We start from the raw sequence: 22,147 nt of genomic DNA, 5'->3' as shown, positions 1-22,147 counted from the left end.
AAAAGAGAATAAAGAATTCACTATGTAAAAAAAAAAAAAACAAAAACAAAAAAAAAAACAAGACTGTCAGGTGATTAATCACTTCTAATGACAAAAAATGTTTTAGGGTATTGAATTTGAACAAAGTAGTATATATTCTCAAATACTATTGGAATTAAGGGGACAATTAGAATCCTAGAGAGTTCAAGTTTTCCATCACATGAGTTAAGTAGCCTAAGTCAGTTGATCTCTGCACAAGACCTCTGATTAGATCATGAGATACTGAATTCTAGAATAACAAGGTCTCTTTTTAGAAATCCTTACTCTAGGTAGTACTAGACGAACGTTATTAAAATGAAATAAAAACATGAATCAGCACAATATTTACCCTTTTAAAAAAAGATTAAGTAACCTCTTGTATGGATAATATAGTTTCTACTATGCTAATACAATTTTTCACATCATAGCCAGAAAGGAGTGGGTTTTACGTAGACTGTTAAAAAAGATAATAACATAAACATAAACTTTTGGTAGAAAAAGCCTCAATAACTTGAACAGAAAAAACAACAATAAAGATTTTTTAGCATGATAGTAATATGCTAAATAATTAAATGTCTTAAATTTTTCTTCTAACAACACGCAAACCTATTTGTCAGTTCAAAATGTTGCTTCTTTGAAAACACTATAGTGAATCCTTTAGGCTGAATCTTAGGATTTCAAGAGCCTGGCATTAAGCATCAGCACAAAATTATTTTAAGTTGCTAATTATCACCGTAAATAAGCAGTCATGAGGGCACAGTTCTGAAACCCACATTTCCATAGTAAACGTTTTCATTTTTATGAACTGTTTAAATCACATTCCTCTTCTATACTTTTCCTATTCATTTTCAAATCAAATTCCAATTCAACACGTATTTACCAAGTCCCTCTCACGAGCGAGGTTCTGTGTTAAGCTGGGGGTGGGGGATGGTGAAACAAGGAGGATGAGACCAGAGCCTGTTCTCTGCTTGCCATGTCCAGGCGTCTCTTCCTGATCCATGTCAAAAGGAGGTCAAAGAGCCACGTCCACTTTAATCCTAATAGCCCTATCGCTGAGCATTATTACCTCAGTTTTATAGATGAAAAAACTCAGGTTGAGTGGTTGAGTGAGTCAAAGTAGCTTGGTCAAGATGACATGACTAGTTAAGTGGTGGAGCCAGGATTAGACCAAAGAATGTCTGGCCCTGACTTTCATTCTCTCTCCACTACACTGTATCTTCCTTATTCAAACCTCAGCTCAAATGTTACCTTCTCAGAGAGGCTGTGTTTTTAAATGAGTAGTTTTATTTTCTTCCCATTTTAAAAGAGATTAGACCCATTAATAAATTCTAGAAATCAGACTTTTCCAGTTGAAAACAAATAAGAGACTCTTGGGGATTTTTTGTTTTAATATTGTTGTCACTAAGGTAAAAGTCTTTAAAAAAGAGGAGAAATAAAGGAAAGGAAATAACACACAGGCAGAGAAAAATAAAGACGACGTTACAAAGAAGAGCAGTATTACACTTTCTCCTTTGTTGCTTCACTAAAGGCAAAGAGGAGTGTGGCCAATTCTAAAGGCCAAGGGTGTACACCTGACCACATCATGCCCACTGGAGTCATCAAACGCTTACAACTGAGGCTCTATAGAAGATTCCCACAAGGACACACCCATGTCATAGGCACACGGGTGAAGGAAACACTCAGAGCTAGAAATGTCAGCATAAAGGATATGGGCTTTCTTAGGAAAAGAATGAGTTAGTATTTGTGTTATGTACAAATGCTTCTTAAATATCTTTTTAGAAGACTCTGTGATACAAGTTTTACGTTGATACTAAAAATTTGGAAGCTTTCAAAGAGGAGAAATAGGTCATATGACACAAAATTATTTCCTGGGGGATGTATGGAACATTGTGCTAAAATGGGTACTAGGGCCAAAGCAGCAGCTCACTCTTGTAATGCCAGCACTCTGGGAGGCCAGGGTGGGAGGATCGCATGAGTCCAGGAGTTCAAGACCAGCCTGGGCAACATAGCAAAACCTTGTTTCTACAAAAAATAAAAAAGTTAGCTGCACATGATGACACACACCTGTAGTTCCAGCTACTCAGGGGGCTGAGGTGGGAGGATTGCTTGAGGACAGGAGGTTGAGACGCAGTGAGCCATGATCACACCACTGCACTCCAGCCTGGGCAACAGAGCAGACCCTGTCCCAAAAATAAAAAAAAATTCAAAAATAAGGGCCAGGCACGGTGGCTCACACCTGTAATCCCAACACTTTGGGAGGCCGAGGCAAGTAGATTACTTGAGGTCAGGAGTTCCAGACCAGCTTGGCCCACATGGTGAAACCCTGTCTCTGCTAAAAATATAAAAATTAGCCGAGCATGGTGACAGGTGCCTATAATCCAAGCTAATCAGGAGGCTGAGGCAGGAGAATCGCTGGAACCCAGGAGGCAGAGGTTGCAGTGGGCCAAGATCACACCACTGCACTCCAGCCTGGATGACAGAACGAGACTCTGTCTCAAAAAAAAAAAAAAAAAGTTTTACACTATGACATTTCCTGGTTTCAATTATGCATTATCCTTGGCTGATTGAGGAAACCAGCATACTTGTATGGCTGGCATTCCTGATGCCCCTCACTCACTACCCTCAATCCCTACCCCACATTCCCAGACAGCTTTATTTCAGTCTGCTGAGATGATCTATCCACCAAGAGCCCATTCTTTGGGCTCCAGCAGTACTTGACAATAGCAACATAAACACTAAGATGAAAGCTTTCTAATTCTGGGTGAGGCCTCTGATTATCTCTCATTTCAATGGCCATGTATTTGTGAATTCTTAACTTCTACATAGTACTTCTATAGCAAAAAGTTCCCTTACTTTATTGAACTTTACTAAATTATCTAGGGTGGAAAAAAAAAACCCATAAGGGGTTGAAAGAATTATGGATGAGGTGAATGCTTTTGTTGCATAGTATTCACCAGGACTCAAAAGACAGGGAAAGAGTGAAAAAAAAAAAAAAGAGAAGCTTATTTTTGTAATCTTTCCTGTGAGTTTTCATTCTAAGCCATTTGTAAACACATGTAGCTGATGTCTGTAAATAATGAATTCTTGGAAACCACATTTTAATGTGGAGGGCTATAAAGCAGTTCATATTTCCCCAAAAGAGCTATGTTATAATTGGGGTCTGCATTTCTGAAGCATATGCAGCATATTGGTTGTATACATGATCAAATACATTCTATAAAGCAAACACATGAACTCTAAAGCAATTTCAAATATCAAAATTCTGCTGCTGGTGCTAGTCCCTAGACCTAGGCTTTGAAACAACAAAATTAATTATACGAGAACTCTACCATAAAGTACATAGAAAGGCATACTCTGACATAACACACATTTGATCAGAAATGTCTGTTTACCTTAAACATATAAATATGAGTGAAATAATAAAATGGTTGTGATTTGCCTTAAAATCTTTCAGAAGAAGAAAATGTTGGGAAAAAGAAGAAATGAAGCAAATGTGCAGAAGGCTGTTATTTGTTGAAGCTGCATGCTTGGGGGGATTTGTTTTACTCTTCTCCTTACTTTGTGAATATTTTGAAAACTTTTCAAAATAAAAAGTTTAAAAAGCTAAACTAAAAAGTATAAACAACACTTAATAACAAATAATATTTAACAATTTCTCTTTCTTAAAACTTAAAACTCTCTGAGGAAAGATGAGATAAATCAGTAACAACTGCCCATGGGAGGAGGCATTATAGCAAGATTTCCACAGCAAGCAGTTGTCAATACATAACTAAATTTAGAACCTTAACTTATCTTCTACATGGCATGTACATGCATCATTAGGCCAAAGTGTAAAAGTGAAACTGCAGAGAATGGAGATAAACCTTCATTATACCAAAAAATTAACTCAAAATGGACCAAAGACCTAAATGTTAAGAGCTAAAACTGTTAAGACTCTTAGAAGAAAATACAGGAGGAAAACTTCATGATACTGAATTTGGCATTGATTTCTTGGAGCTGACACCAGGAGCACAGGCAATAAAAGAAAAAAGTAAATAAATTTAAAACCTCTCTGCATCGGCTGGGCACGGTGGCTTACGCCTGTAATCCCAGCACTTTGGGAGGCCGGGATGGGTGGATCACGAGGTCAGGAGATCAAGACCATCCTGATTAACACAGTGAAACCCCGTCTCTACTAAAAATACAAAAAATTAGCCAGGAGTGGTGGCACGCACCTGTAGTCCCAGCTACTCGGGAGGCAGAGGCAGGAGAACTGCTTGAACCCAGGAGGCGGAGGTTGCAGTGAGCCGAGATCGCGCCAGGGCACTCCAGCCTGGTGACAGAGTGCGACTCTGTCTAAAAAGAAAAAAAAAACCAACCTCTGTGCATCAAAGGGCACAATCAACAGAGTGAAAAGGAAACCTACATAATGAAAGGAAATATTTGCAAATCATATATCTGATAAAAGATTCATACTCAGAATATATAAAGAATTCTACAACTCAGCTGTGCATGGTGGCTCACACCTGTAACCTCAGCACTTTGGGAGGCCGAAGCAGGAGGGCTGCTTGAGCCCAGGAGTTCAAGACTAGCCTAGACAACGTAGTGAGACCTGTCTCTAAGTAAATTTAAAACAAAAATAAAAGAATTCTACAGCTGAACAGCAACAACAATGAACAACCTGATTTTAAAATGAGCAAAGACTTTGAATAGACATTTCTCCAAACAAGATACACAAATGGCCAATAGGCACATGAAAAGATGCTGAACATCATTAATCATTAGGGAAGTGCAAATCAAGCCTACAATGAGATACCATTTCACTCCTATTAGAATGCCTACTATCAAAAAACTAGAAAATAACAAGAGTTGGACAGGATGTGGAGAAATTAGAACGTTTGTGCCCTGGAGAAATTAGAACCTCTGTGCCCCGGTAATGTAAAATGGTGCAGCCAGTACGGAAAACAGTACGGTGGTTCCTCAAAAAATTAAATATATAATTCCTATATAATCCAGGAATCCCACTTCTGGGTATATATCCAAAAGATTTGAAAGCAAGGTCTCAAAGAGATGCTTGTACACCCATGTTCACAGCAGCATTCTTCACAATAGCCAAAGGACAGAAGCAACCCATGTCCATCAGTGGATGAATAGATAAACAAAATGTGGCGTATTTATGCAAAGGAGTATTATTTGGCCTCAAAAGGGAAGGAAATTCTGAAAGATGTCACAACATGGATGAACCTTGAGGACATTATGCCACAGGAAATAAGCCAGTCACGAAAAGACAAATACTATATGATTCCACTTATATTGGGTACCTAGAATAGTCAAATTCATAGGGAGAGAAAGTAGAATAATGGTTGCCAGGGACTAGAGGGAGTGGGGAATAGGGAGTTATTGTTTAATGGGTACAGAGATATAGTTTTGCAAGATGAAGAGTTTTGGAGATTGGTTGTACAACAATATGTTGTTGTTGTTGTTGTCATTGTTGTTGTTTGAGACAGGGTCTTATTCTGTCGCTGAGGCTGGGGTGCAGTGGTGTGATGATCACAGCTCACTGCAGCCTCAAACTCCTGGGCTCAAGCAATCCTCCGACCTCAGCCTCCCAAGTAGCTATAACTATAGGTGCAGCCACCACATCCAGCTAATTTTTTTATTTTTTGTATAGACGGGGTCTCACTATGTTACCTAAGCTGGTCTTGAACTCCTGGACTCAAGCGATCCTCCTGCCCCAGCCTCTCAAAGTGCTGGGATTACAGGTGTGAGCGCCATGCCTGGCCTGGTTGTACAACAATATGAATGTACTTAACACTACTGACCTGGACACTTACATATGGTTAAGATGGTTAACTTACGTTATGTGTATTTTACAATTTAATTTTTTTAATTTAAGTATACATTTACATTCTAATGTTTATTAAATGCCCAACCATCCAGCTGTTTCAAAAAAGGCACATCTCCAAAGATGACCTATGATGATAACTACATTGGGCCTTGGCTGTTGGATTATTCCTACCAAGTTGAATTAAGAGGGACTTAGCTAAATGACGAGTTAATGGGTGCAGCAAAACAACATGGCACATGAATACATATGTAACAAACCTGCACATTGTGCACATGTACCCTAAAACCTAAAGTATAATAATAAAAATAAAAAATAAAAAATAAAAATAAAAAAAAGAGGGACTTAAGTAACTCATTAATTAGAACTTCATTACTAACGTACTGAAGGATTTAATTGCATAGAAAATTAATGCATGTGGGGGTCTATAATTTTTAGTAGGGTTCTGATGTTTTCTATTAATATTTTGTTTTTATAGAGTCTTTAAAAAATAAGAAAACCCCACATTTCCACCTACATCATAGTATCTGGTCACAATGACACTGTACCAACTCTAGATAGTTAAAGCCAGCTTTTGCTCAGAGATCACTGCCAGGGTTACCTCCTGAAAAGCAAGTAATGAACACTAAGCCATGTAATTTTTATTGGATTCTCTAAAGTAACATGAGTCAGGCTCCAAGTGTCAGAAGATCTGTCTCATGCTAACAAAAACAAAGATATTTACTGTTTAATCCCTTTTTATCCAAGTACATCAATGTTCTTGGCAAACATTAATCAAATGGAAATTAAGGCATATCCTCAGGATATATGAAGGCATTGGGCTTTCAAAAACTCACACAAGAAGCATCTAGATCCAACTACTAATTTACAAAGCAACACATTGAACTACACCATGGCAACATAATTAGCAAAAACTAGACTGCGGGAAACTATGCAGGAAAAATGATCCAGAGTTTTCAACAAAATAAATTTCAAGGAAAAAAGAAAAGAAAAAGAGTAGGAACCTATAGCTTGAGACTTACAATAAGCATCAACCAGTTGCAATACCTGAACCTTGATTAGAACAAAGTAGAAAAAAAGAGTATGACATTTATGAGACAATAGGAAATGCAAACACTGGCTTGATATTTGATAATATTAAGGAATTACAAACATTTTTAGGTGTCACAATGGTTTTGTGGCCATACATAGATATATAGATTTTTTTAAGTGCTTATATTAGAGAGAATCTGTCAGGGATCCCCAGACCACACCCAGGTTTGGTGATTTGGTAGGAGGGTTCAAAGGACTCGGCATATAACTGTACTCGTGGCCAAGATTTATTACAGCAAAAAGACACAGAGCAAAATCAGCAAAAGTAAAAGGTGCATGAGATAATGTTTAGAGGAAACCAAATACAGGTTTCGAAGAGCCCTCTCCCAGTGGAGTCACACAGGATGGGCTTAATTTCCCCAACGGCTAGTTACGATAATGCTGTCTACCAGAGAGGCTCATTAGGGACACATTGCTCAAAGTTTTTACTGACGACAGGTTACACAGGCACACTCTGTATAGCACTCAACTAAGATTCCAGACTCCCAGAAGGAAAGCAAGTATTCACCATAAACCATGTAGTTTGCACACAAAGCTTAGGTACAGTACACTACTACTAGTTAGGGTGGTTGAGAACCCTCCCAAAATCCAAGTTCCCAGATGCTCGCCAAGGGCCAACCTTGTAAACAGGCCTTCCAAAGGGTAGTAGTCAGGCCTGCTATGCTCTTTTCTGCACAGATACACAGTGGAATATCTGGGATGAATTAACAGTATGTCTAAGACTCGCTTCAAAATAACATGGAAAGGCAAAAGTGGGTGAGGGTATAGCTGACATAAGATTGGCCAGGAGTTGATACTGTGGAAGTTGGGGCCCGGGTACATAGGAATTTATTGTACTGTTCTTTCTACTTTAGTATATATGTTAGATTTTCCCATAATAAAAAGTTTTGGTAGTTTTTAAATATAGGAGAAAACTCAGAGATAGTGCTTAGGCTATGAGTCAACAGAGCCTATAGGCTGATGGGGATGAGAAGCAGAGTTTATAGAACACTTAGTCTATCACCAAGGCCTGAGGGAAGAAAGGTTGGTGCAGGCCATATGTGAAAAAGGCTTTCGATTGGGACTCTCAAGAGTTAGTTAACATGTTTTGGAAGACAGAGATAGAAAAGGTAGCCTTTTGTCCAAGAAAAACTAAATCTCAGAGCCGGAAGTTTGAGAGTAATTTAATTATAGCCACAGATTAAGTGGCTAGCAAATGATCTTAAACAATCTATAGAGCATTGCAAATGAGATGTATTATACTTTGAATCATTAATTCCAGAGCTATAAAATAAATATGTAGCCACTCTTTCCCATAGCACATTAACAAAGAATGGAGAATGTTTCTTCCATTTCAAAAATTTATTACTGGAGCTGGGCGTGGTGGCTCACACCTGTAATCTCAGCACTTCGAGAGGTCGAGGCAGGCAGATCACTTGAGGTCAGGAGTTTGAGGCTAGCCTGGCCAACATGGTGAAACCCCGTTCTACTAAAAATACAAAAATCAGCTGGGCATGGTGGCGGGCCCCTCTAATCCCAGCTACTCAGGAGGCTGAGGCACGAGAATTGCTTGAAGCCGGGAGGCAGAGGTTGCAGTGAGCCAAGAACGTGCCACTGCACTCCAGCCTGGGCGATAGAGCAAGACTCAGTCTCAAAAAAAAGAGGAAAAAAAATGTATTCTTTAGCACTGATCCTTGCTTATACAATAATATTATACTCTAGAAGACATTAGGCTCATGTGTCTAAAACCTTGACAACAAGGTCCACACACTAGAAACACTGTGCATTCTGAGTTACTGTTACACAGCCTCCATAGACAAGAATTGAAGGAAGTGAGGGAAATACAGGAAAAGTATGTTCTTTATCTGAAACTATAATCTGTATTTAATAATAAATTATCTGAAACACAAATATTATGAAACCATATTTTAGCTTGTATCATGTAAGAGTAGAAAAAAACAACTAAAAGCCCAAGAGCAAACTACCAGCATAGCAAGCTTCACTGCCTGGCCCCTTGCTCCAACACCCCACAATCTGAGATGTTGACCTGTAATAGACAGAAAAGAATGAGGCAGGGAGGACCACAGCAAATTAGCAATACAGAGTCAAACATCTTCCCTATATCATATGAAGGAAATACATGTTTATCACTGAATGGTGTCATCTTTGATCTCCAAACAAAAAGCATTAATGACTCATCATCAAAACATTCCGTATTACTAAGGATGGCTTTTCACTAATCCACCCATAATCTGTTATCCAATATGAACAAAAATATAAGATGAAATCTCTGGCTGGGGACCAGAACAAAGCCCACAGATGTACAAGGGACCAAGGGTCTTCTTGGTTCTGTGCTAACACCCACAGATCTTTCTTGCCAATGGAAATCATTTAGTATTGGGTTACAAATATACTATAGTATTTAGTCACAGAGGTCCTTCAAAATAACATTAGGATTAAATAAAAGATCTAATGTTATTTCTTGTTTTGTTTTGTTTTGTTTTTTGTTTTTAATGGAGTTTAGCTCTATTGCCCAGTCAGGAGTACAGTGGCACCATCTCGGCTCACTGCATCCTCCCCCTCCCGGCCTCAAGAGATTCTCCTGACTCAGCCTCCCGAGTAGCTGGGACTTCAGGCACACACCACCACGTCCGGCTAATTTTTGTATTTTTAGTAGAGATAGGTTTTTGCCAAGTTGGCCAGCCTAGTCTCGAACTCCTGACCTCAGGTGATCCACCCACTTCGGCCTCCCAAAGTGCTGGGAATACAGGCATGAGCCACTGTGCCCAGCCTTTCTTGTTATCTATTATCCTAGGTGATAGGTGCCAAGCTATGGGCAAGTGTTAAGGATTCCGCTGAATTTATCTACCTGTGCACTTCAATACATAAGCAAGAACAACTATTGCATAGACTTTACAATAAATGTTAAAGGTTGACAATAACATAATTCTCAACAATGTCCTATTGGCAAATTAATTTTCCTTCTACTATCTACAAGTTTCAATGCTAGCTAGCATTCATTCTTGAGATATATGATACATATATATCCATATTTTTGACATATATCAAAATATATTTAAGCCTAAAATACTAAAAAAATTAAATTGACTTTAAAATGGCCAAAATTCAACTATCCAAAGCAAACCTAAGTGTCCCGTAACAAATGAATGGATAATGAAAATGTACTATACATATACACAATAGAATACTACTAATCAGCCTTAGAAGGAAGTCTTGTCATTCGGGACAACGTGAATGAACCTGGAGGACATTATGTTAAGTGAAATAAGCTAGTCACAGAAAGATAAATACTGCATGATTTCACTTATATGTGGATTGTAAAAAAAGTCAAAGTCATAGAATCAGAGAGTGAAATGGAGATTACCAGAGGCTGAGGGTCAGGAACATTGAGGAACTACTGGTCAAAAAACACAAAATTTCAGTTAGACAGGAAGAATAAGTTCCAGAGATCTATTGTACTTCATGATAATCATGGTTAATAAGAATATATTGTATATCTGAATATTGTTGACAGTAGATTTTGTGTTCTCATCACAAAAGTGAGGTAATGCATATGTTAAACAGTTTGATTTAGCTATTCCATAGTGTATACATATATCAAAACATCATATTGCAAGCCACAAATATATACAGTATTTACTTGTCAATTAAAATAAGTAAATAGATAGATAAATAGAAGTTTAAGAAGCAAAAATGGACTCTGAGTGGTCAAAAGAGAAGGCATAAAGTCCTTGCATGCATTAAAGCTTTTCTTGGGAGAGAATCTCTTGTTTTCATTCAAAAACTCTACCTCTAGTCTTATTTTATAATTTTATCTGTTATACAGTTTCCAAGTTCATCTGAGTTTAAGTTAGAAAATTAACGTTGTCTCAGGGTGGGGAACATCACACCCCAGGGCGTGGTGTGAGGTGGGAGGCAGGGGGAGGGATAGCATTAGGAGAAATACCTAATGTAAATGATGAGTTAATGGGTGCAGCAAACCAACATGGCACATGTGTAACAAACCTGCACATTGTGCACATGTACCCTAGAACTTAAAGTATAATTTTTTAAAAAAAGAGAAATTTAAAAAAAAAGAAAATTAATGTTACCCTAAGTAGCATAAACTGGCCTGAGTTAAGTTAAGGCAGGCAAAGAGGATTATAAGGATATAGGTCCCTTCATGAAGCCCAAGAACAGGAACAGTGCTTCAGACAGGACTGGAAGCAGGGCTTAGATGGCTCATCATCCCTCTCAGTTTCTCATCTTTGCTCATTTGTGTATATCTGCCCCCTGTGCTTTCTAGGCCACATGGCTGGTAAAAGATGCCCACTGCATAGCTCCTGAGCTTCAAGTTTACAGGTGTAACTACAGAAAGTAAGCTTCTTCCCCTGGAAACGTCCAGGAAATAGACACAGAATGACCAGGTTGCCACTCCTGGTCCAGTCCCTTGTGGCTGAGGCGAGAGAGGAAGTCGAGTTATAAAATGGCTGGGGATTAAAGAAGGTTCTTACAATCTAGGAAGACACTCCAAAGAGTATTCAGTACAGAAGAAAAGCTGTGAAAATACAGGGATCTAGAGGAGCTTTGAAAATATAACAAAAAGTAAGGGTTTATGACCTTATTATGAAGGACGCAGGCCCTCCAAATATTTTGACTTGAGGTATATGGGCAAATATCCCATAACACCTTAGTAGACTATGAGGGCTTCATTGTACTATTGGACTATTGATGACTCATCACTCAGAAAAGTTTAAGTTGTATTCAATATACAGTTTGAGAAGAATGCAATGCCTCCCTCAGTCAACCCCATGAGGTGCTGTGAAACTGGAATGCCCTTCCTTCAGGGTAGTCCTGAGTTGGCACAATGGGGATGGAGTGCAACAACCAGTCAGTCACCGGATACAGGCTGCCCTGCAAGAGGGTGTGATCTTGGGTGAAACAGCTTTTTTTTTCAGACAGAGTCATCTTGCTCTGTCACCCAGGCTGCACTGCAGTGACACAATCACGACTCACTGCAACTTTCACCTCTCAGGCTCAAGCGATTCTCCCATCTCAGCCTTCTGAGTAGCTGGGACTACAGGCATGCACCACCATGCCCGGCTAATTTTTGTATTTTTAGTAGAGACGAGGTTTTGCCATGTGGCCTAGGCTGGTCTCAAACTCCTGAGATCAAGTGACCCACCCACCTCAGCCTCCCAAAGTGTTGGGATTACAGGTGTGGGCCACTGCACCCAGCCCGAGAAAAAAATGTTAAAAGCAGCTGGCAGCAGATGGAATGAGGAGTCAGGATGGCAAGTCTCAACAAATTTCAAAAAATATACGCAGATAATAGAGTATGTTCATTGTTCACAGTGAAATTATGCTAGAAGTTGAGAGCAGATGTCCTGAAATAGCTTAAATAAATAAATAAATAAAATTTAAATATTTAAAAGAAAAAATTGGCTGGGTGCGATAGCTCATGCCTGTAATCCTAGTGCTTTGGAAGGCTGAGGCGGGCGGATTGCCTGAGTTCAGGAGTTCGTGACCAGCCTGGGCAACAAGGTGAAACACCGTCTCTACTGAAATACAAAAAATTAGACGGGCGTGGCAGCATGCACCTGTAGTCCCAGCTACTCAGGAGGCTGAGGCAGGAGAATTGCTTGAACCCAGAAGGTGGAGGTTGCAGTGAGCCGAGATCACGCCACTGCACTCCAGCATGGGCAACAAAGCGAGACTCTGTCTCAAAAAAAAAAAGAAGAAAAAATGGAGGGCAGAAGGATAACTTAAAAACTGCCAAATTCTTGGAAATAAAGCAATTTCTTTATGAAATGATTCACAGAAAAACTATCAAGGGAAATTAATAAATAAATGAACAATAAAAAAAATTCAACATATCAAAACCTGAGGAATATAGCCAAAGTGTTGCTTCGAGGGAAATTTACATCCTTAAATCATATACTAGAAGCAAAGACAGGCTGAAAAGCAATGTCTGAGCATTCATCCTAAGAAGCTAGAAAAAGAATAGCAAATTAAACTCAAAGAAAGTAGAAAAAAGAAAGTAACAAAAACACATAATCAGCAAACTAGAAAATAATTGTACAATAAAGAAAAATCAACAAAACCAAAAATTAATTATTTAAGAAGACTAATAAAATTATAAAACACTAGTTTGTATAAATATAATCTATGTAAACAATTCCCCATTGCTGGACATCTACGTTATCTCCACTTGGATACACTATTCCACAGCACTGACATAATCATCCCTCCAATATTCATTCATGCTTATTTCCTGAAAATAAATCTTAAAATTATGACTGTTAGCTCAAAGGGTGTGAAAAACTCTAAGGCTTCTGATACATACATTGTGCTAAACTGCCCTATAGAAAGACTGAACCAATTTTACTCCCACTAGCAGTTTATGATAGTGTTCATTTCCCTAAGATATAAGTGTGATTTTAAAAAATATTTATTAATTTGTTTGGTTAAAAAAATACCTTTTCATTTTAATTTGCATTTCTTACATTACTAATGAGTTGAACACTTTCTCAATGTTTACAGGCTAAATTTCTTTTGTGGATTGCCTTAGTGTTTTCTATTCTTCTATTAAGGTGTTAGTCTTTCTCACAGATTTTATTACTTTCTATATATTGATATTGAGCCCTGAACCAAAGAATTAAAAATATTTTCCTGTTCTGTCAGATTGCCTATTAATGTCCTTTTGAACATGTTGTTGTAGAGAGCTTGAAACTGTATATTCTTGTCAATTTTTTCCTTTATGGTTTGCCTTCATTTGATGTTTAGAAGTACCAACCCCACACCAAGATTATTATGTGAATACTTGCCCATATTAACCCCTAATGGAATAGCAGTGGTAAAGACTTGATGAATTTCTACAAATGTCTTGCTGGCTCAGGAATGTAGTCAGGAATTCCATAAAGCATCACAAATGTAAGATATCATTTAAGATTTTTAAAAACTAGAGCTACTACTGGATTCTAGGCTTTGTGGGGCAGAGCCAAGGCAAGGCAAAATTGTGATGTGACTCAAATTGCTTTTAGTGGCCCAAAGTATCTCCCTTTTTCTTTGCCCTTTTACTCCTGAAGCAGCTTTTCCTCCATCCCCAGTTCTAGCTACCTATCTCATTCTCAGTGAAGGAAGGACTGATACTTGTTTGCCATAAGACATTAAAGATATTTAAGCTTTTAAAATAACAACTTGCAAAGAGGATGGCCAAGAAAAGCTTAGAAGATTCTGAAGCATTAATGGATTTTCTTTTTTTATTATTATTTTTAATTGTGGTAAAATACACATATTTACAATCTTAATCATTTTTAAGTATACATTTCAGTGGTGGTATTAAAGACATTTGCTTTGTTGTGTAACCATCACCACCATCTGTCCACAGAACTTTTTCATCTTCCAAAACCGAAACTCCATATCCATTAAATGAATGCCCCATTTTCCCCTTCCCTCAGCCACAAGGAACAACTATGCTACTTTCTGTCTCTACAGATTATACTACTTCAGGTACTTCATGTAAGTAGAATCACACAGTATGTGTCTTTTGTAACTGGCTTATTTCACATGGCATAATGTCCTCAAGGTTATTCATGTTGAGGCATCTTTCAGAATTTCCTTCCTTTTTGAGGCTGAATAAAGTTCCATTGTACAAATATACCACATTTTGGTTATCCATTCATCCACCAATGGACACTGGGTTGCTTCCATCGTTTGGCCATTGTGAGTAATGCTACTGTGAACACAGATGTACAAGTATCTCTTTGAGACCTTGCTTTGAATTCTTTTGGGTATATACCCAGAAGTGAGATTGCTGGATCCTATGGTAATCATATGTTTAATTTTTTTAGGGGGCCAGGCACAGTAGGTCACACCTGTAACCCCAGTGCTTTGGGAGAACAAGGCAGGGGGATCGCTTGGGTGATCACAGGGTTTTGAGGGTTACAGTGAGCTACAATCACCCCTCTGCACTTCAGCGTAGGTGACAGAGGGATACTCTCTTAAAAATAAAAAATAAAATAAATAAAAATTTGAGGAACTGACATACCGTTTTCCATAGTGGCTGCATTTTACATTACTATCACCAGTGCACAAGAGTTCCAATTTCTCCACATCCTCTTCAACACTTGTTATTTTTTTGTTTTTGTTTTGTTTTGTGTGATAATAGGCATGAAATGATATTTCATTGTGGGCTAGATTTGCATTTCCCTAATGATTAATGATGTTCAGCGTCTTTTCACGTGCTTATTAGCCATTTGTATATATTCTTGGAGAAATGTCTATTCAAATCCTTTGCCCATTTTTTTTTTTTTTTTTTTGAGATGGAGTTTCACTCTTTTTGCCCAAGCTGGAGTGCAATAGCACGATCTCAGCTCACTGCAACCTCCGCCTCCCGGGTTCAAGTGATTCTCTTGCCTCAGCCTCCTGAGTAGCTGGGATTGCGGGCGTGTGCCACCATGCCCAGCTAATTTTTTGTATTTTTAGTAGAAACAGGGTTTCACCATGTTAGCTACGCTGGTCTCAAACTCCTGACCTCAGGTGATCCACCTGCCTTGGCCTCCCAAAGTGCTGGGATTACAGGTGTGAGCCACCGGTGCCGGGCCCCTTTGCCCATTTTTAAACAGGGAGTTTAATAGGGTTGTTTGGTTGTTTGTCGTTGAGTTGTAGAAATTCTTTATGGATTTTCTTTTATTTGTAGCCTTTCTTAGTACCCTCCAAATCAATTCATTCCGGTAGCCTTCTCCTTTTCTCTCCCTTCTCTCAAAAAACGTTCTTAGTTCATGCCTAATCCAAGAGGCTAATCCCAACACCAAAAAATGGATCAGGAGTGAGGCATCTCAATTCTAAAAGCATCAAACAATGCTTTAAATATATTATAAAATATATTTAAATACTGTTTGTACTGTGTGTATACACAAAATCAGAAAACCTTTTTTTTTTTTTTTTTTTTTTTTTTTGAGACGGAGTCTCGCTCTGTCACCCAGGCTGGAGTGCAGTGGTGCAATCTCGGCTCACTGCAAGCTCCGCCTCCCGGGTTCATGCCATTCTCCTGCCTCAGCCTCTCTAGTAGCTGGGACTACAGGCGCCCGCCACCACGCCCGGCTAATATTTTTTGTATTTTTAGTAGAGATGGGGTTTTACCTTGTTAGCCAGGATGGTCTCCATCTCCTGACCTCATGATCCACCTGCCTCGGCCTCCCAAAGTGCTGGGATTACAGGCATGAGCCACCGCGCCTAGCCAGAAAACGTTTTTTTTAACTCAAAAATGTCTGTTTGAAATACCTAGCCAGGCGCGGTGGCTCACGCTTTTAATCCCAGCACTTTGGGAGGCCGAGGCGGGCGGATCACGAGGTCAGCAGATCGAGACCACGGTGAAACCCTGTCTCTACTAAAAATACAAAAAAAAATTAGCCGGGTGTGGTGGGGGGCGCCTGTAGTCCCAGCTACTCGGAGAGGCTGAGGCAGGAGAATGGCGTGAACCCGGGAGGCGGAGCTTGCAGTGAGCCGAGATCGCGCCACTGCACTCCAGCCTGGGAGACAGAGCAAGACTCCGTCTCAAAAAAAAAAAAAAAAAAAAAAAAAAAGAGAAATACCTTTGGCCAGTTGTAGTGGCTCATCCCTGTTATCCCAGCACTTTGGGAGGCCAAGCATGGAGGATCGCTTGAGCCTCAGGGCTCAAGACCAGCCTAGGCAACATAGAGAGACCCCGTTTCTACAAAAAAATACAAAAATTAGCTGGGCGTGGTGGTGTGTCTGTAGTTCCAGCTGCTTGGGAGACTGAGGTGGGAAAATTGCACTAGCCCAGGAGTTCAAGGCTGCAGTGAGGTATGATTGTGCCACTGTACTCCAGCCTGGATGACAGAACGAATCCCTGCTCTAAATAATAAAAATAAAAATAAGATAAAATTGACAAAGAAATACATTTGTTTACACTACTTGATAAAAGAAAATATTTGTTTTTTTCTGATTATAAAAGAATGTATGTTGATTATAACAATTCAGATATTACATAATTGAATAAAGTATTAATAGAAAATGAAAATCTCCCAAAACCCTCTCGCCCACAGAAAAAAATCTTTTAAACAGTCTAAACAGTCTAGTATAAACTTCCATAACAGGCCGGGCGCAGTGGCTCATGCCTGTAATCCCAGCACTTTGGGAGGACGAGGCAGGTGGATTATGAGGTCAGGAGATCGAGACCATCCTGACTAACACAGTGAAACCCCGTCTCTACTAAAAATACAAAAAAATTAGCCGGGTGTGGTGGCAGACGCCTGTAGTCCCAGCTACTTGGGAGGCTGAGGCAGGAGAATGGCATGAACCCAGGAGGCAGAGCTTGCAGTGAGCAGAGATTGCGCCACTGCACTCCAGCCTGGGCAACACAGCCAGACTCCGTCTCAAAAAAAAAAAAAAAAAAACTTCCATAACATAGACATACACACAGACACACACACACACACACATACATATACTGCACACACACACACACTGTATTTTACTTTTCTCTATTTAACAATATATCCTAGACACTTATCCATATTAATATGAGATGCTGTTAATTATCTTTTTTAAATAGTGGTCAAGATAGTATTTATATATATATAAACTAATATTAAATTTTTGTTTGGGAGGCCAAAGCGGCCAGATCACCTGAGTTCAGGAGTTCCAGACCAGCCAGGCCAGTGAAACCTCATCTCTACTAAAAATATAAAAATTATCTGGGCATGGCAGTGCACACCTGTAATCCCAACTACTCAGGAGGCTGAAGCAGGAGAATTGCTTGAACCTGGGAGGCAGAGGTTGCAGTGAGCCAAGATCACGCCACTGCACTCCAGCCTGTGCAACAGAGTGAGACTCCATCCCAATACATACACACATAAATTTTTGAAATTCACAAAACCTAAGACAAAATGGATTCTAATTAGATCAGAAGCACTTCAGGGTCTAACATTGAACAACAGAGAGTAGAGACAAAATATAAAATAAAGCTTGTAATTATTCTGTATCATTTGTACATAAGATCTAAATATTTAATAGTGCCGTAATTGTAGACTTGCCATATTTACCTATAGTGCATTTACAAACTCTCTTTCTCACTCCAAACCAGAAATAATATAACCTCTGACCATGCCACATCTATAGAAGTGTCTGATCAGTAAGGCCAGCCATTTCCAAAACTTTTAGTAAGAGAACAGAGAGGATACCAACCTAGTTGACAAATGTAAAAGGCAGATGAACATACAGAGGGGTTTGCAAGTGTCAGCCTCCAATTAAAGTAATCAATTCTCTCATTGTGCCATTAGTAAATAACATTTTGGTTGATTTCTTCAGTTACACAAAGAATTAGTGTCTTCCTTTATGATTAAGGAAAGAGAGATTGCCTTGTAAGTCTCAGCAAATCAAATTTAAGTACAAGTTGAAATCCTGTCATTTGGAGCAACATGGATAGAACCAGAGGTCATTATGTTAAGTGAAATAAGCCAGGCACAGAAAGACAAATATCGCATGTTCTCATTCATATGTGAGAGCTAAAAAATAGGTCTCATGAAGACAAGAGAGTAGACTGGTGGATACCAGCGGCCAGGCAAGGTAGCAGGGAGGGGGAGATAAAGAGAGGTTGATTAATGGGTACAAATATTAATATACAGTTTGATAGAAGAAATAAGATCTAGTGTTCAACAAATCAGTGGGATAACTACAGGTTACAATAATGTATTGTATATTTCAAAATAGCTAACAGACTAATTTGAATGTTTCTAGCATAAAGAAAAAACAAATAGGGAAGGTGATGGCTATCCCAATTACACTGATTAGATCTTTACAAATTATATCAATGTATTAAATTATAACATTACCCTCAAAATATGTACATCTATTATGTATCAATAAAAAATAAATTTAGGCTGGGCATGGTGGCTCACACCTGTAAATGCCAGCACTTTTGGGAGGCCAAGGTGGGAGGATCTCTTGAGTCAAGGAGTTCAGGACAAGGAGTTCAGCTTGGGCAATGTAGTGAGATCCTGTCTCTTAAAAAAACAGGCTGGGCACGGTGGCTCACGCTTGTAATCCCAGCACTTTGGGAGGCCGAGGTGGGCAGATCACGAGGTCAGGAGATCGAGATCATGGTGAAACCCCGTCTCTACTAAAAATACAAAAAATTAGCCGGGCGTGGTGGCAGGCACCTGTAGTCCCAGCTACTTGGAGAGGCTGAGGCAGGAGAATGGTGTGAACCTGGGAGGCGGAGCTTGCAGTGAGCTGAGATTGCGCCACTGCACTCCAGCCTGGGCAACAGAGCAAGACTCCGTCTCAAAAAAAAAAAAAAAAAGAAATTTGCCAGGCATGGTGGTGCATGTCTGTAGTTCCAGCTACTCAGGAGGCTGAAGTGGGAGGATCACTTGAACCTGGGAGGTTGATGCAGTGAGCTAAGATTGTGCCATTGCACACCAGCCTGGGTGACAGAGCAAGACCATGTCTAGAAAAAATAATAATAAATTTACAAAAATAAATTTTAGAAACAACAAAACTGAATGAAATAAAAACTGAATCAAAAAAATTAAGTAAGTGGAAACTTATTATGTTCGTCTCCTGATATGGTCAAATTTTCTTAATTTCCTAACTACATTTTTTCCACAAGGGTCCTATGTATTTTCTCACTTCTAAGAGGTACCTCTACTTTAACTTTCCATACCAAATGAACAAATTTACCAAACATTTTATCATTAATCTAAAACTTAACAGGAATGGGTTAGCATATGATCGGCATGGCTTTACCATCAACTTCACATAAGTGTTCAGAAACCAGGTGGAAGTGAACCCCTAAGTTGAAAGAGCTTTTAATGCTTGCATGAAAATTTTCTAGGCCTTCAAAGGCTGTTGCTGCTGTTTCTCCTTCTCCTTTTTTTTCTGTCTTTTTAAATATCTTGTTCTCTTCTTTCCCCCACTGAAATTCAAGAATATGCAGCTACCATAAACTTGGGATATCCTAGAAACAACCATGGTTAGAAGACTGGTATGGTTTCTACACACTCATCCTTTAATTGATGTCTTCCACCCACTCACTCTTAGTCATACCCAGCTTCTCCCATATTATTGAAACTTCAATCCTTGCCTCTGTCATGTTCAGGTTTCTAAGCCTGGGGAAGATAACACTTTAAAATGCCGTAAGTACAGTGGGAAAGGATTAAGGAGGTAGCCAGAAAACCTAGAAATTATGACTAGGGGCCGGGCACGGTGGCTCACGCTTGTAATCCCAGCACTTTGGGAGGCCGAGGCGGGCTGATCACGAGGTCAGGAGGTCGAGACCACGGTGAAACCCCATCTCTGCTAAAAATACAAAAAATTAGCCGGGCGTGGTGGCGGGCGCCTGTAGTCCCAGCTACTCGGGAGGCTGAGGCAGGAGAATGGCATGAACCCGGGAGGCGGAGCTTGCAGTGAGCCAAGATTGTGCCACTGCACTCCAGCCTGGGCGACAGAGCGAGACTCCGTCTCAAAAAAAAAAAAAGAAATTATGACTAGGACTGGATTCTTTGACATTAATACCCATGTTTTGCAATGTCCAAAGCATGACTAGAATTGATCTTTCACCCCCTGAATGCTGTCATATTCCCATATTACCTGTATTTCTGTGCCTAAATAACACCATATAGACAAATTCTCCAATTTTATATTAACTTTATTCACACTGAAGCTGCCACATCTTAAATTAGGAATGCTTTCAGCTACAAGGAACAGAAAAGTCTGTCAGAACACTGGGCAAGGTGGCTCACACCAGTAATCCCAGCACTTTGGGAGACAGAGGCGGGTGGATCATGAGGTCAGGAGTTCAAGACCAGATGGTGAAACCCTGTCTCTACTAAAAATACAAAATTTAGCCGGGCATGGTGGCAGGCACCTGTAATCCCAGCTACTCAGGAGACTGAGGCAGAGAATTGCTTGGACCCAGGAGGCAGAGGTTGCAGGGAGCTGAGATCGCACCACTGCACTCCAGCCTGGGCGATACAGTGAGACTCCATCTCAAAAAAAAAAGAAAAAACAAAAGTCTGACAGGTAGCTTAAACTCTTAGGAGTTTGCATCCTTAACAAGAAGTCCAGAGAAGGTTATCTCAGGGCTATTCTGGCAGCTCAGTAATGTCGTTAAGAACTCAGACTCGGTGGTTCCTGTCATCTTCAGGAGCTGTGGAGGTACGAATTTAAGACAGGCCCATTTTATTAATTTATTTCCAAATGCAACAAAAGGTCCAAGGACAATCTGTGGGCCACTTAATTCAGGGCCCTCAATTCGTACATGGAGAACTCTCAGATAAAGCCAACGCCATGGGTTTTGGAAACCTGAAAAGCCCCGCCGGCCTCCAGGTGCTCAATGATTACCCGGCAGACAAGAGCTACATCAAGGGGTATGTGCCATCACTAGCTGACGTGACAGTATTTGAAGCAGTGCCCAGCCCACTGCCTGCCGACTTGTGTCATGCTCTATGTTGGTATAATCACATCAAGTCTTACGAAAAGGAAAAGGCCAGCCTGCCAGGAGTGAAGAAAGCTTTGGGCAAGTATGGTCCTGGAGATGTGGAAGACACTATAGGAAGTGGAGCTACAGATAGTAAAGATGATGATGACATTGATCTCTCTGGATCTGATGAGGAAGAGGAAAGTGAAGAAGCAAAGAGGCTAAGGGAAGAACGTCTTGCACAATATGAATCAAAGAAAGCCAAAAAACCTGCACTTGTTTCCAAGTCTTCCATCTTACTAGATGTGAAACCTTGGGACAATGAGACAGATACGGCGAAATTAGAGGGCGTCAGAAGCATTCAAGCAGATGACTTAGTCTGGGGCTCATCTAAACTAGTTCCAGTGGGATACAGAATTAAGGAACTTCAAATACAGTGTGTAGTTGAGGATGATAAAGTTGGAACAGATATGCTAGAGGAGCAGATCACTGCATTGAGGACTATGTGCAGTCCATGGATGTGGCTGCTTTCAACAAGATCTAAAATCCATCCTGGATCACGGCATTTAAATAAAAGCTTGAAAGGTTAAAAAAAAAAAATCTCAGACTCTTGGCTGGGCTCAGTGGCTCACACCTGTAATCCCATCACTTCGGGAGGCTGAGGTGGGCAGATATCTTGAGGTCAGGAGTTCGAGACCAGCCTGGCCAACATGGCAAAACCCTCTCTCTACTAAAAAACATGAAAATTAGGCCGGGCGCTGTGGCTCACGCCTGTAATCCCAGCACTT

General features: G+C 39.8%; 1 protein-coding gene and 1 pseudogene across 10 annotated transcripts in view; one reads left to right on the top strand and one right to left on the bottom strand.

Moving 5' to 3' along the window:
- Window positions 1-22,147, bottom strand: part of MYO5A (myosin VA) — a 229,535-nt gene that overhangs the window by 183,556 nt on the left and 23,832 nt on the right. The gene's annotated exons all lie outside the window — the stretch shown is intronic.
- On the top strand, window positions 21,215-21,959 carry LOC129482789 (elongation factor 1-beta-like; annotated as a pseudogene).

The sequence above is a fragment of the Symphalangus syndactylus genome, chromosome 5 (assembly GCF_028878055.3).
Source record: "Symphalangus syndactylus isolate Jambi chromosome 5, NHGRI_mSymSyn1-v2.1_pri, whole genome shotgun sequence".
NCBI lineage: Eukaryota > Metazoa > Chordata > Mammalia > Primates > Hylobatidae > Symphalangus > Symphalangus syndactylus.
This window is presented reverse-complemented; position numbering and strand designations above follow the sequence as displayed.